The sequence below is a fragment of the Gymnodraco acuticeps genome, unplaced genomic scaffold, assembly GCF_902827175.1.
Source record: "Gymnodraco acuticeps unplaced genomic scaffold, fGymAcu1.1, whole genome shotgun sequence".
Lineage (NCBI taxonomy): Eukaryota > Metazoa > Chordata > Actinopteri > Perciformes > Bathydraconidae > Gymnodraco > Gymnodraco acuticeps.
This window is the reverse complement of record NW_022990125.1, coordinates 1-17,322: the sequence shown is the minus strand read 5'-3', so window position 1 is coordinate 17,322 and position 17,322 is coordinate 1. Positions and strand designations below refer to the sequence as shown.

General features: G+C 40.8%; 1 pseudogene; it reads left to right on the top strand.

Moving 5' to 3' along the window:
* Positions 1 to 17,273, top strand: part of LOC117546440 — a 58,139-nt pseudogene extending 40,866 nt beyond the window's left edge.
* The last annotated feature ends 49 nt before the right edge of the window (positions 17,274 to 17,322 follow it).

The window sequence follows — 17,322 nt, the reverse complement described above, 5'->3', positions numbered from 1 at the left end:
TCTCTCTCTTCGCTCCTCCGTTCTCTTCTTGCTCTCCTTTCTCTCTATTTCTCTCCATGTTCTTGGCTTTCTCTTATGTTATAAAATCTAGCAGACTGACAGTCCAGACTCTTCCTTAATTGAAAACGACTACTGTAAGTCAGCCTTTGAGACTGCTCAAGTTAATTGTTAGGCAGCTAGTTTACTTGTTATTTCAACGTTTAAATGGTTAGATTGTGAGATAACCTTAGATAGCTGTTAGTCCAGGTGCCAGAATGGAAGGGCCTTTATATTGGATGCAGACGAAATCAAAAAGACAACGTAAATAATCCAAACCATAGTAATGGCCTGTCAGTCACACACAGGCGATGCCCGCCTAGAGCAGCATTCTGGCAGTTTTCCATGTTTAGACCTATTTCTGTCTGTAAAAAAAACACAAGATTATTTACAACTTCAAAAATAAGTGCTTAGCCTAGTGTTTAAATTTAAAAGACACTGCCAAACGGCAAGGGTATTTTTGTGATAAGGTGCTAATCAATGACTGCGCATCATTTTCAAAGCAGTAATCAAAGTAATAAGTATGTATAAGTATTAACTATGGCACGTCTTCATTGCCTGAATCATCCGTGAAGTGAGTAAAAACTCAATATTGTATTTACGTTTAAGTTGTGAAAGTCATTGAGCAAATGACTTGTAATAACCTCCTCCCCCACAAGGCTCATCTAATTCTACCTCTAAAGATATCCTTCATTTTCCACACTATTGCAGAAAATAGGCATTACACATCATTTCTAAAAGTGTAGGTGGAAAGATCAAGAGAGCGTATTTTTTTCTATCATCCATAAGCTTCTCTTAAGCTGCAACTCATATTCGGAAATACAAAACTGTGAAACACAACCCCCCTCACTCTGAACTTTGTCAGTGCACAGGAAACACACAAGCTTCTGTCCACACACACAACGCCACATAGGGGCTTTTGTTCCCCGCTCAAATATCTGCAAAGACTCCGTCATTACTCCGCATCACTCTTAGTTTTTAACTTTTAATTTTTAGTGTCCGGTATCTGACATCAGAATGACAGCTCTTGTCAGCAGAGGCCAGTGGACATGGCATTCATCCCAGACACATCTTTTAAATGTTATTAATTGCACAATGACTCACTCCTTCCCACCTTCTCACACCCTCTGTCATCACCTAATGCCTGCAGACTACAACATGCAGGGAGGTGGGGCATCTAGAATCCAGTGAAATATCTGTCAGAGATGAGTGTGTCCCTGGATATCCTCATCTACGAAGAATAGAGTATAAAAGACAAAACAGCTATGCACTTCCAGGCCAACCAAGTCAAACCCAGGTCTACAGCGAACCCCCCAAAAAGTCAAAGCCATTAATGACATCTTCTGCACTATAGGCTCCATGCTAAACACAGTAGCTCAAACAAGATAACGGCCCATTTTTTTTAAGCTTTATATTGGATTCACATCATAAATTGGTGATACATAAAATGTACTTTAAAGTAAGCCTTATATTTGGGCCACAGTTGTTAGCAATGTCACTTTTTAGAAGCTATTGAACCCTGATTGCCTTGTGTAGTCCTGGGTGTGTGCTTAGCTGTGGTTTGGCTGTAGCTAATCAAATCTGAGAGTGTCACAGCTGGCAACATAAGAGCCCTTTCAAATCCTGTTGTACCCCTTACCCACTCCTCCATCATAACCCCCCCCAATTTACCCTCCCCGCCCTTGGCCTGTGCACGGGATTGTAGCGCTGCTCAGACTAACATGCGCCCCCCTTGGTGTTTGCATGCAGTCATTGCATCCAGCAGATCTTGGAGGCAGTGCTTCACTGCCATCAAATGGGCGTGGTGCACCGGGACCTGAAGGTGAGTGATGGGGGTCATCCTGCTGTCCCTTGGGAGTGTGCTTTAATATTTGTAATGTAAAAAAACATGTGAATGTCTGTAATGTTTGTGTGTCACTTACAAAGCCTCAGGACATCGAGAGGGATGAATCATCTCCTTCCCCCTGAATTCCGAAATACAATGTCTCCTTTTGTAACCTTATATAATACAATGTAGGCATACACAATAGTTGGTTGGGCGGTAAGAAAGCCATTTAGAGTCTGGCCTAAGCTGCTCTCCCCACTCACGGTCCCTACAGCTTTGTGGCGATCAACATGAGACTGTCAAATACTACCGGTGACCTTTTGTCTGGCTCTGCCCGGCCATACCCAGCCTCCAGTCTGTGCAGTCACCTTCTCTATCTGTTCTGTGAACACCACTTCCACCCCAGTCTGTGGAGATTTCAGGCATGCAATCTTGTTACTAACTGACCAATGCAGCTGCTCTGTTCCCTTTCTAGAAAAGGTTCTTGTCATTGCATAGCCGGCCCATTTCTTTTGTTGATTGATCAATCCAAGATGATTTAGGAGGATACTTAATCTAACCTCTGGTCAATTTACTTTCTGTCAGAGAATTGTGTTGCATATTGAACATTACACACCCTCTTGGGTTTTGATTGGACTGTCAGTGTTTCAAATGGGACAGCTCATTTTCTGTAATCTGCCATGTGGTGACTTATATTAGACATAAAACACTCTTTATAGGGTTGGAAAACATTTTGAACTGGTAACAAGTTAGGATTGCTTCATAGTTGTATTTATTTGTGTTGACTGTTTATTCACTAGAAACCAAAAGATTGTTTTGTTTAAAGAGCCTGTGACAGCATCCCAACAACTGTTGTGCAATGAAATATTGGGCTACTAGTAATCTCGAACCGTCAGTTTAAAAAAGAAGGTGCGATACCGTTCCGATAAATATCAATAATTTCGAACATCGCGGGGAAATTCCTTCGACTCATTTTGAAGTTTTGGGGGAAGCCGGAAGTGACGTCAATGCGGGAACGCTTCACTGTGCGGCGAGAGAGCCAAACACGGACAAAGTGTGTTGTCATGCGTAGAAATGGTGAATTACTGAGTTTAGGCACGTTAATAACGTTTTAATGAAGTTGACTACAGTATATTCATATTTGTCAGTGCTTTCATGTCAATTCGGCGAACATAAACATAAATGATCGTGGTGAAGATGATGATTACATTAGGATTACAAATCGGTAGTGAGAGCTACTGAATTTCCTCCCGTGGGATGTGATATAAAAACAAATCGATTATTTTTGTAGTTGTAAACTCAAGTGGATGAAACTACATTTATTAGTGCTTTCATGTCAATTCGGCGAACATATGATACATTAAATGATCGTGAGGATGATGATTAAAAATCGTTTGTTTGAGCCGGTCTGCATTTCCTGATGAGAAAACAAACCGATGCTTTTTGTAGTTGTAGTACACCAACATGGATTAAACGTGTGGTTTTTTACCACAATGTTGGGGAAATTAATGGATAAAATGCACGGATTATTATTATTATTATTCCCACTCCGATCGGGACACTAGGTCCACTGTTTCCCCGCAGCGAGGCTCCCCCCGTTGACAGTTTACCTGGGCTGGGTGCAGTGGCGGACTGGCCATCGGGACGAATCCCGATGGGCCGGTACCGAAGTGGGCCGGTCGGATAAGTCACTAGCACATCCCCCATAGGCGGCGCGTGAGGCTCAGGTTTGGGAAGGCTAAATAACTTTTTTTACCTGACGCTGCCCGCCTCCGGCGTCTATAGAAAAGAGATCAACTCAGTGAAAGCACCGCCTGCTGACCAATCAAAGCTCAGTGTGCGGAGTTTACATCTCTCAAGTCATATTACAGGATAAAGGAAATACAGTTTAAACTGCCGTATGCAGAGAAGACGCCGACGTGTCGCACTTATCATTCATATTACATCATCAATCAGATCATCGATCATATAATATCATAATATATCATATATTTCCTTATCTGAGTCAGCTTCTCCAGCCGTATCTGCCCGTGCAACACTCACAGTGTCACATACTGTATGCAGAAGAGAAGTATTATTTTAAGCAACACATTATGTTGACGAAACACTCGAGTCAAATGTAATTAAAGTCAGATCCACTCGTGTCTTAGACGTGAACGCGCTCTCAGCTGGAGAGAGAAACCCTGGCTTGATTTACCGAGTTGATAACCAGCGTCGTAGGACCGCTTAGCGAGATCTCGTTTGTTAGTTTGTCGTTGTTAGTTTGTTTGTTACTCAAACATATCCAGGGTCTGTTGAACTGGCTTCGTAGTACAGGGCACAGGTGGCTGGCAGCGCTAATGTCAAAGACACAGACATTGCATTATATTTGTATTTTACCAGGATGCAGTGACACAAATATTTACATATTTACATTTACTATCTACAGCACCCGCCGCCCCTGACATCCCCCCGTTGACAACTTACTAGCGGTACCGAAGTGGGCCGGTCGAGAGTCCCGGGATGATTTTTAGTCCCACTGGCTACATGACCGTATGATCGCCCATATTGACGCACCTAATTCCTAAACTTCTAACAGATACAACATAAACTGATCCTTCAGCCTCATATGAGCTCTCAGACACGTTCAAAATTAAACTGTCATCGCTGTCATCGCTTGCTGCTGTGTGTTTACATGCAGATGCTGGGATCCTGAACGGTGCAGCTGGAGCGCTGTGCCCGCAATGACGTCACACATAATTTGGCGGGACTTGAAGAATCAACATGGTCAACATTGAAGGGCAGATTAATGGTTATCAAAGTACAAATATCCAAAATCAGTTCAGTAACGGTTTTCAAGGGGACAATATTTACTCAAATTGATGGGTTTGGATGATGGGGGGAACTCGTGTCACAGGCTCTTTAAGTCTGTTAGTGTTTTAAATGTGGCTTATTGCTTTTTGTTGTGGAAACATTTCCCAATAACAAAGCAGCTCCTCAAATATAGTGAACTATGTGTGAATCTGTTTCCAAACGGATACAAAACAACCTTTCTCCAGTCCTCTCGCCGCCATGTCTCAGTATATGTGCATGCTTGTATTTCACATCTGGTTTTGCATGATGCCCTTTGTTGAGTAGACCTCCTTTATGCAAATGTCAGTCCAAGCATTCCAGCAAAGCCGTGTTGTGTTTATCAGAACTGTTGTGGCCAATTCTTTTTTTAGCCGACACGCCTATCTGGTTTCATACCCAAGCGTCGGAGAGCATTTCATGCAATAGGTCACAGTGTGATGACTGAGGACAGCCTGGGTGACAAGATCGCTTGAGTTAGAAATTGCGTTATGATAAATAAGATGACAACACACAGCAAACACATGTGTGCTAGCTCTACAATGTTTAGAAAGTACAGCAAATAGTATTTCTCAGGAAGGTCATTATTTTGAGTCTACACAAGTAATGGATGTAATGAAAGTTCCATTAATAGACACACTAATTAAGTTAGAGCTGGGATTTGAATCATAAGGTTTCCAACATCTCATGATGCTACTAGTGTTAAGCAACATATCAGATGAAATGTTATAGAAAAACTCCAAAATAGTTTTTTTAAGGCATTTCTTAAAGGTATCTGGTTCGCAATAGTGTGTAAACATTGTAAAAGAAAATATATCCCTGTCTTTAATCTAGACACACACACACATCTCTTCCACTTATTTAAAGGATTTAGTAGGAAAACCACAGCAGCGCCAAATCCTCTACCGACATATAAATGAACGGAATGAAAGAAAGAGGAGAATCATTTCATATAAAACACCCACGCATGAACTGCTCTCGAAAACAGCTTTCTCTTTCCTATGTAACCTTCCATCTTTCTGCCTTTCACCCAAACCTTGTCATCAGCTTCTCTGTGTGGGCATGTCTGAGTGTATGTGTGTGCTCAAGAGATGGAGCGCTTGTATCAAAAAGTCATGGTGATGTGCACGTATTGGGTTGCGTTTATGCACCTTTACGATGGAAGTGCATGCTTCATCAGAATTTCCACCCACATTAGTTTCCGCTGATTATCTTACGGCTGCAGTGTTGGCAAGTTCTACCTCCCTCGTTCAGAAAGGGGCAAAGCCTAGCCAAATGGTGGAGCTCAGAGAACATTATGACGCAAGGTTGCTGAACCTCAGGATTACCGGTTTGCTAACTTAAGTCTCTATCACTTATTTCCCTTTCTTTTATACATGGGCTCAAATGCTATAAGCGCATGCAATATATTCTTGCAAATCGGCGATGCTATCCTCGACCAAGATTTCTTTAGTCTATTAGTCATTGTAATAATTTCTAATGCAGAATTAATTATTTCCAAGAATATTTTGAGTTTGTTTAAATCAACATATCAGTGTTCGTCAACTAAGAATTTCTTAGCAAACCTACTAAGTAATTGACTAAGACGGGCTGGCACCACAAATTAGCTGAGGGAAAAGAGGGGAGAGAAGGAATCAGAAGGTGTGCAGTAAAGTCCCTCTTACAAGTAACACATATTGTGGACTTAAATTATTAGACATGAATTTAAATGCACATCAGTATAAGTGCAATGAATGCAGGTGTTACTGTTGATAAAAAATAGGTAGTAGCATTTAAAAAGGGTGCAAAACACAATCAGGGATTGCAGATGATAACCATGTCTGGCAGTTTCTGTTAAACAAAGGCTGAACGTAATGGTATGGTAATGGGAAGAGTCAAAGAACTTATTAACACTTATTATTTTGTGTTAATATTTTCCACCAGAATGCTTTATTTGTCATTAGAGATTACCAGCTGCAGTAACAGAGGCAATGATTAAGTGAGAGTTGAGAGAGATGTCGAGAGACAAAATGAGCAGGGCCAGTGGGAATAGCAGCCCATTATTAGAGCCCTCTTCTGACAGAGAATAATGAGGCTGAACGCATTATCTGGGCCATAGAGATGGAGCCTATAGACCACAGCACACCACATGAGGCTAGGACAAGAAAGCACTGCAGCTTTTTGTGAGCTAAAGAGTACATTAAAAGTTAGGCCAAAAATGCATTGGTTTAACTTTTATTTTATGTGTTCAAACAAGTAATTTAAGTGACATCTATGTCCATGTGTGTATGTATGTTTTTTATGTGTGTGATGATAATAACTTAATTAACCCAATTACAAACATTGTGCATGAACAGCTATCTTCCCCCATTTGGACAGTGTTAATTTGTTTTGCCCCCAACCTTCCTTTCAAAAATGTTTGGTGATCTCCTTTATCTCCTTCTTCCCACTTTAGCCAGAGAACCTGCTCCTAGCCAGCAAATGTAAGAATGCCGCAGTGAAGCTGGCCGACTTTGGCCTGGCCATTGAGGTGCAGGGGGATCAGCAGGCCTGGTTTGGTAGGTACAGAAGATACAGGAGTTACTTAAAGCTCAGTTAATTAGTTCACTTCCTGTCAGAGGTTAGGCTTACGAATGTATGTTAAATACTTGGTAAAGGAACAAAGACCTACATATAATAAAGGGTAATGGAGTAATAGAGGGTCCAGCCTGAGTATATAGTATATAGTTATGATAAATTGTTATTCATGCTTTAAGTTGTGATGTTAGGATGCATTCCTTAGAAAATGTACACTTAGTTTATACATTCGAACTGACATTGCTGGTGACACCCTAGCTTGTATTGTACTGAAATCAGACCTCCGTCCTTTTTACAACAAAATGGCCCAGTTTGTCTTCGGAGAAAACACTTTATCAGAACTTTGGTATAAGAGGTGAACCCATTTCGATCTGGTACCAACGATGGTCATTCATTAATGCTCTTTGTTCACTTCCCCTAAGGATATGTGCACTTTTCCTTTTTTTAAGGATGTCAAACTCTGATCATAAAGGTCAAGCAAGGTGCAGTAAGTCAAGAAGATCTTCGAGCTTTGAATCTTCTTGTTAGATCTCAGTCCACTGTATGGATGAATAGGTCATGGTAACAGGAAGACTATCTTGCTTTCTAAACAAGCTTATCTAAGGATAGCACATACTGTATGGTGCCTTGAGTCACAATCAATCCATTTTGTGTGTGTGTGTGTTATCTGCAGGATTTGCTGGCACACCGGGGTATCTGTCCCCTGAGGTTTTGAGGAAGGAGGCATATGGCAAACCTGTGGACATCTGGGCCTGCGGTGAGTTGTACAGAGAAACACACTTTACATACACTATGGTATTTCATTGATAATTGTACACACAAAATAACATACTGAAGCACATTTTCTAACACGTTTTCTCTGTGTGTGTGTGTGTGTGTTTGTGTCCCTATATGTTTCTGCTCATGTCTCAGGGGTGATCCTCTACATCCTGCTGGTGGGTTACCCTCCTTTCTGGGACGAGGACCAGCACAAGCTGTACCAGCAGATCAAGGCGGGGGCTTACGATGTGAGTCTCCTCTCCTCTCTTGCTCTCTTATTTCTCCCCTCCTGCTGTAATACCCTCTCCTCCCACTGCCCCCGTTCGTTTTTGGATGTGCTTACATAACTCAGTCGCCTCATTCATATTTCAGGGGTTGCAAGAGAGGGAGGCTCACCTTAGATCATATTTAAGTTCATGTCAAATGGAGAGAGACAGGCGGACTGATTCTCTGGCAGGGATTCTGGGCTCAGGGAACAGACTTCGACATTTGTGCCTGAACACAACAGTATGGGATCAGAATTCCAAAAGAAATTGTCCGGGGCCGAGCTTGGACTAGGTTTTAGATGTTGTTGAAAAACATACACAGGGGGGCACAGTGGCTGTCATGTTCAAAGCATGGACTATCAATTGGATGGATTTCGCTCTTGAGGAAGTGTTATTGAAAATGCTGTATTCTCCGAGTTCCACCTTCACCTCAGCCATTTCGAATGTGGCGTGCTCAGCAGCAGATTGATGCGCTGCAGAGGTTATAATTATGCGCGGCCCCGCGGGGAGAGGTCTGAGGATTTAAACATTAAACTAAATTATTATTATTTAAATATATTTATTATATATAAATATATTTATTATGCAATCATCTTTGTTTTACCCAGAACCGAACCCAGAAAAAAGCGTTTGAAAAAATAACACCCGCGAAGCAGGACTCTGCTCTACTGTTACATGTTTACACGCTTTAATGTTCAAAAAGGTCTCTATTTTTCTCATACTGCTGCAAAGAACCTCTTTTCACCCTCTGTCTGAAACCAGAGACCAGTCTGCTCTGATTGGTTCGCTTGTATTTGCATGTTTAATATATGATTTAAAAACAAAAACATGCACATTCAGTAACTGATTCAGATTTGATGACTTGGGTGACAACAAAGTCTAAGAAATAGCAAACCAAGGGGAGCGTTCTTGACTTTTAAATGCAAGCTTGAATGGTTCTGCAATTACCTATGTTAGATCAAACAGAATTTCAACATCTAGAAGTGCCAAAGGACTTATTTCGATTGTCTTTCAATGTTTGGAGGGTGAAAAGATTTAAACTTGCATCTAAAAAATGAACATTAAAAGTGCTGTTCGTAATTGTGAATATTTCAAAAGCAGCTGGATAATAACGATATTATTACAGTAATAATGAACATTTTCATGTAAACCTTTTGGTTTAGTTATTGTAAAATTGTTGTTTTGCCAGATTCCAGCACCATTGAAATTCTCTGATTAACAGTAGTAACCAGCATCAGTGTCTTTATTGATTTGATTGGATACATTTTCCCAGTGCCCAAAGTCTTGTCTTCAGATTGCTATTTTTTTCGGACCAATAGTCCAATACTCAAAGATATTTCATATGAAATGATATTATGCAGAGAAATCCTGCACATTTAGAACCGGCATATATCTGGCATCTTTGATGACAAATTAGGATTTAATGATCAAAATAATGATTAATTCTGTCCATCAAAGAATGGATTGTTCAACAGATCGTTTCAGCTCCACATTGAATTTGAAGACGTGGTTCTGCTTCTCTTTGTAGTTCCCTTCCCCGGAGTGGGACACAGTTACACCTGAGGCCAAAAACTTGATCAACCAGATGCTGACCATCAACCCAGCCAAGAGGATCACTGCTCAGGAGGCCCTCAAGCACCCGTGGGTCTGCGTAAGTGTCCCCTGCTGGAGATGGACAATCAGACAGCAATTATTTTTCACACATCTACTGCACGCATTGAAAAGACTTGTGACTGATTTCATCTTGTCGTTTTCTTTCTTCTTCTTTTTATGAACTTTCCTCCTGTGTTTCCGCCTCATTCTCTCCTCCTCTTTCTCTTTCTTCCTTCTCCCAGCAACGGTCCACAGTGGCGTCGATGAATGCACAGCAGGAGAACGTGGAGTGCCTGAAGAAATTCAACGCCAGAGGAAACTCAAGGTTTGTATTGCTGCTCAGTCTCCCCCACATCTTCCACTTCTGCTCTGATAAGCTCAGGATAAAAAGGATAACTTTATTCTTTTATTTCTACTTCATTCTTTAAGCGTTACTGCCAGAAGGTGATCTACAAATTCATGGCCTGTTGTTTAAAACATATATATATTTTTTTTTTATGAAGATGGCATATGCTTAAAGTTATTAAAAAAGGTGGTCTAGATCCAGACTTATCCTCAATTCCTGGTTTCCCTTCTTCACCAATTTATTGCTGACAGTGTGCAAATACAACACCTCAGCCATTGGAGCAGACCATTGTTACCATGCTGCTTTTGGCCAGTCTTGGCATGGCTCAAATACCAGCAAATGGGTGACCAACATGCAACCAACCTGCCATTGGCATGTACCAGTTGTCTGTGTCTTGTCATTTTTAGAAAAACATGGACTAGCAGTGTAAGACATTTAACTGCCGAGCAAACGAGAAAAAGGAAAAGAATGTAAGATATTTAAAATAGGGACCATGATGCAGGAACATACAGTATTCTTTGAATAGAAAGATATATAAAAATGTGGCATATTCTTAAAAACTATTCACATACATTCTTCAAAATGATTATGTTACTAGTTAAAGTGTTTACATTTGAACTTTTTTTTGTTTTCTTCTCAGGGGGCCATTCTTACTACCATGCTGGTTTCTCGAAATTTCTCTGGTAAGTGTTGCCTGAACACAATCTTGTAGAACTGTTCTACCATTTATATCAGTGGACCAACATCCATCAATATAAAGGTTATTTACGCATGCAACATTTTGGGATTGTATTTGCTGCATGCCAGTTATATGTTAATACACATTAAGTACTAAGAAAGATTGTTGAATATAAGCATATATTCAAATATATGTCAAGAATATCCTTGATGTCTGCCCAAATGGTGGCATGTGCCTCGTAAACACTGGTAACATTAGACATTTAGTAACAGACCGATTGTCTCCCTTGGTCAATAGATCCGTAAAATATATATTTATGTAAAGTTCATCTCAGTGCAACTTCAGTGTTTCCCTTTGGTGTCTTTGTAATCCAGGTTAGAGGTACTAGACCGTTATAATACAAAGCATAGTCTTGTACAACTTATTCAAAATGGTATATTAAAAAATATAGCTGTTAAATACATTTATTTTGGTCTCATTTAGAGCATATCCTGTTCAGTGAGATCACAGCAAGAGAAGATCCTTCATGATATTAACAGAACTAGAGCACGCTTAACCTTTTTAGCTTCTACTTACGGAACCTTTTATGATGTGGAGATGTTACAGCTGGGGAGACAGTTTTCTATTGATTCAGCACTTTCTCAATTTGAGGACACACACCACCCCCCCACAACACACATACCAATGTATACATCACGTCAGTGGGACATTGACATTGACTTACATGCATTTCCTGGAGACCTTATCCTAACCTTAACCATAACCAACACATACCTAACCCTTACTCGCTTTAACCTTAACCCTAAACCCTTACCCTGAACCCTAACCCTAATCCTAAACCTAACCAAGTCTTCAACCTAAAATTAATGATACCCTCATGGGAACCTCCAATTTGTCCCATAAGGGAGAGGAGTCCTACGTGACTGTGTAAACAGATTTAGGTCCCCACAAGTATAGTAATGCTAGGCCACACACACACACACACACACACACACACACACACACACACACACACCACACACACACACACACGCACACACACACACACACACACACACACACACACACACACACACACAGGTGTGTGGCCCTGCTGTGTCAAGTTCTTAAACACATTTGTTCTCCTTTCTCTCTTTCCTCTTATGAAGTGTGAGGTCAATAGGTGACAAATACATAACTTAATAACACTACATTAGCACATAAACGAGTTACTGTACTCTCATCATGAATCATACATTATACAGAGCAGTGTATCAGTGTCCCTGTGCTGACACAGGGGAGCTTCTATGTCCATCCACATGTTTATATCTTGTAGCATTCAAAATGTATCAGGATAAGGTCATGGTTTAAATTAAAGTTTACTATTATTTCTACAATATGTTTTAATTTCAATACAAAGTACGACCGCCTGTTATGCATTTAACATATTTCTGACTGTTGTAGAGGTGAACAAGCTCTACAAATCTAACATGTACCAACATTGACCAAGTCCTGCAACTTCATCACTGTCATCATCCTAACTCTAACACTGTTTCCAGGGATGCTTTGAGACAAAATGCAAGCGTCAAAGCTTCTCAAATTAATTTGAGATTTGTGTTTTTCCTTGACATTTTTCTCTGGTGATCCTTCTATCAGCAGCAGATTCATACGTGACAGATTTTGTGTCTCTAGTTGTGTATACGAATTAATTAACCCCCCTAATGAACTCATAAATTATGTTTGTCTCCGCCTCACCTTTTTTACATTTTTCCTCACCCTGCCACCTACCTGCTTTGTCTCTGACTCAAACCCTCCCTTTCTAAATTTCACTCCACCATTTTTCCATTTTCCCCCTGTTTCTCATCCAACTCTTTCTGACCTTCCTTTCCTCCCTGCTCTGCAACTGACTGGCTATTGGACTCTTAACAGTGGGCAGCAGGCAGACCACCACTCCAGCCTCGGTCACCGTGGCAGCAGCAGCAGTGGCTGCAGCTGCCGGCACCGCCGCAGGCCTGATGGAACAAGGTAGCACGGTGGAGCACACAGGGCATGCCACGCCTCTAACCCTTCTCTGTTCCTGTCGTTCACACTTTATGGTCCTTCCATTTCCCCCCTTTTCTGCCTCTTCTTCCTCAGCACGGGGGGCTCAGCGCATGACCACCTCACTAACCACATCTTCCATTCACTTATCACCTGCAGCATTAGCTATGGTTCCATTTGACTATATAGCAGGCTTTACACAACCTTTTGATAAATCATAAAAAAGTTAATTTCAACTAGTGTTTTTCCAGTTGCTTAGTTCAGACAAGTTGAGGATTGTTACATGTTAAAAATATCATAAAGGGAAAAGTGTCAACTAGGATTTGTGTTGTTCAGCTGTTGGCTGATGGACAACTAATTATAAAATATGCAATAAAAGTGACAGTAGGAATTAATCATAGATAAAGCCATCATTTCAGACCTCCTTTAAACTAAATATAACAAATGTGACCAGGTTGCTATTTTTAGCAAAAGCTCTTCCACTTAAATAAATCAGTGATTCATCTTTGATAATTTTTTAGTGAATATTTCACTTTCCATTTGCCCAATCGATGTTGATGTATGGAAGCCCAACTACTGCTGTCGTTTTCCACATCAGCACACGTGTCACCTCCTGTCTGCGATCTGATAGGCTCGCTGACCCACCCATATTCATCCCAACGCAGCCACAGAGCATGGCCTCGACCTAACAGAACTGCTCTCCTGTCTCGCTTTTTTTCTGCTAACTTTCTTCCTCCCACTTCACCTCTGTCACATGAACACTCCACTTTTACCCCATTGTTTTTCCTATAAGCTGTCCTCTCTGGTAACAGTTTTCTAGCAAGTCACTTTTCTATAACTCCACCAGCATCAGTCTCACTTTCCATCATTCTTCATATTGCACTTCCCCCTCACTCCTCTTCCCCTCTCTTCTTTTCTCTGTCTGACAATGACACTGGAAAGTTCACCCTTGTCACTTTAAGGATGGAGCTGCCCACGAGCTGTCAGTGAATGCTGCATGGGGCACTGAACTGGTGCATGCACTCCAGCGAGTGGGGGGGGGGGGGCGAGGCATGGTGAACACTGTGGGAGATGCAGGCTGGGCTGGCTCTCATGATGTCCACAACTATTGAAGCTGTTGTTTTACTATTTAAATGTATTGCAGTGGAGATATAACCCATAGTAGCCAACTGACTGAGCTATGAACTCTCATCCAGGCCACATACTGTACATGTAGCTCATCATTTATACATATGTTCCCACTAGATGTATTCACTGTTTTAAACATCTTGTGAACTTTAAATGTACCTTATAACCTAACTCTCTTATGTTCAGACATAGCGCATATTATAGAACCGTTGGGATAGCATATAAAGTGCTGCATTAAGCCATTTGTTTTTACTTTAAACGCTGAGATGCCATTGCCATATTAAGGCGTTATAGCTACTTGTATTAGCACATTTGTCTTTTCTTTTTTTTGCACCCCTGACAAATCTAATGTTTATTTACTGTTTCCTTGGTCCGGCACCTCTCAAGACCACATGGTATCTTTAGTCATCCTTAGCAGGTAGCTTCTCTAGCAGTTTTGGAAAATAGACTATATTTTTTAGGCGTGTGCTAGTAAACCAAAGAAAAGTTTCAGAACATTGTCATCCACTTTTTTGATTTAGGTATTTTTAACACTGCACATATTTGGACATTTTAGATATGTGAACCCGTCCCAACATAATGCGTTTTTACTGGGTTTGCAGGAATGATTGCTGGCCTAAAGCAACAACAAAAAAAGACCTCACATGACAGTCTAGCATTGAGCTAAGGAATCAGAAGTTGTGGCAGTGTCCTTGTTTCTGTGGCCCACTGGGACTCCACAGTCCTCTCTGTGTCCCCGAGCCATCACTAGGCTCCAATCAAATATTAATAGCGGACTGCTTCGCCCTATCAGCCTCACTGGCTTCCTGGAGGCATCGCTCTTATCTTGCGTATTCCTACACACAAATACAATCGCTATCTACTTGACCTCACCCTTTCCTCATTCAGGACGAGGGTGATAGTATCTTAAATTATGTCCAGGCCTTCAAAATGCGATGTGTAGAAAAAGCTTCTTAGAAAGTCTCGAATTAGAGGTCACATGTTTGGTTTGATTACCGCCCGAACCTTCATGTGAATCTTTGCCCAGCCTTGCTTCTCTCCTGCAGTTGTGCATCTTGCTTGATTTTAATGTATAGTTGTGATTGTGTTTCTGATCTCTTTCTCCTCTCTGTTCTTGCTTCATGTGTAATTTGGGGCAAGGTAAGGGGTGCCCCCATGTTTCTCCACCTTCGGCTCAAAATAAGCTACCTTTTGATATTTTCAGGTTTCCACAGAGATTTCCCCTTTTTGTCACCAGCTATTTTAGCAACATAGCAGTCTTCTCTTCTCAGCTCTCGGTTCATGTCTTCTTCTCTTCTGCCAAGCCGTCACAGAATACGCCAGAATGAACTTGACACTATTCTGACCCATTTCTTCTCCTCAGTAACAAGGAGCCTTTGGAAGGAGGAACAACAGCACAGCAATACACCATGCACATTCATGCCACTCTCACATCACTCTGTAGTGATTCTTTATCACTTCATATTGCTCCTTGCTAGAGTGCTGAATATGCAAACCTCGCCTCAAACGTGAGATTGCTTTTCAAGGGACAGCTTTAGAAGTCCACTTGTAAGGACGTGATGTTTTACTTAAAAGTGCTAGGCCAGGGCTAGGACCTCTGTCTCTCCTAAGAAATAGCTGGAATTCAGCTACTGGCGCGGAGCCAACTTTAAAATAAAGTATAAGATAGGAACTATGCCAAAATGTTCAGAGAGGAAAGAGATATAGAGAAAAAGAGACCCAGACCGCCATAAATAGTGTTTTATGTAACGTGGCTGGCTGCTGATGTGATTGCATTAGACTTGAAATTGCACTCAGTCCCTTTAAAAAAGTCCCAGCAAGGATTACACCCAGGCGGGTAAGGCAGAGAGGAGGGGTCTCGGACTTGAAACTGCAGGTGAAAGACACCAGCAATCCCGCAATAAGTGTTGCTAGTGTAATATTCAAAATGAGCCTAGAACCGATTACGATTTTCATAAACAGGTGGTATGTCTTCCAAAAACATACACATACAACCTGTTCTTTGGCCATTGATCTATATCGATGCATTCCTGACAACCACTAAAAATACAGATTTATTTGTAAGTAGTTTATGTAAAAATCCTTCAATAACCTTTAAGAATAATCATTCAGTACTAACCAGAATATTTGTTTTCAGAAAAAAAAAAAAAAAGGCTTTCAGTGTAAAATCAGACTTATCCTTTAGTCTTTATAAAGACAGTGGGAATATCTAGCTATACAAATAAACTGTAATGTTTCAAACTAAACGGATACATAAGTCTCGATGACCATGCATTGGTCTGATGTTATGCTATAGCAGTGAAGCCATTGTAAAGGCCCGGAAAACTGGCTCAGTTTCAGTTTCTACTGTTAAGAAGGGATTATGGGTATTATGTCTACAGTATCAGTCTTCCCTTCCTCACCCCCTACCTCATTACCATTCATTAGAGAGCAGAATATAAACTAATCCCCCCCAGATTTCCTAAAGGCAGAGCTTATTGTTGGGCCCTGCATGACAGCCATCTTTCTTCCAGCTTCCTCACAACTGGAATTAATGTAAACAATGAATTGGAGGACATTTTAATTTCACTGATGACAATGTGTCTCTGTTTTATTGAAAGACAAAGCATTGCGGAGCTAGTCTCAAGACACACAGGGAAAATAAATAGGATTTATGTATTTGGTTGAGAGGCAACACTGGAATAATTCCTTTTTCACCTGAACAACTAGCTGTGGACATCAAACACCTTGGGGACCTAAAAGATGAACCTTTGTAGATCTATGAAAAGCCCTTATTTATCTTGAACGCATCTCCTTAGTAGGACACTAACCTTCTAGCAAGGTGCTGAGTTCCCCTTGTGATTTCAGTCTAAGGCTACTTAAGCTGAGTCACAGTACAGGGTTCTTACTTCATTAAAAATCTGGAAAAGTCATGGGAAATTCAAAATGCTAATTCCAGGCCTTGGAAAAGTTATGGAAAACAATATTTTCCCAAAGTTTTGGAAAAGTCATGGAAATGTAACTAAAGTTGCATCAAATATAATTGATATTTATCTAATCGCCGAAATAGTAATACTATAATGATAATAAATACTGTATCGTATAGTAATGAAACGTAAAATGGCATTTAACTGTCGAGGTATTTAGCTGGTGAGAGATTGTAGTTGCTTTAGCCTGTAGAAGCTAGTAAGCCTACTATTGGATTTGTTTAGATAGGCACACATTTCATATGCAGACCTTATTTTCCTGTTCCATGGGTTAGGGTAAACCAGTTTCAGTGGTACGCTGAGAAAGAGTACTTTTTTGG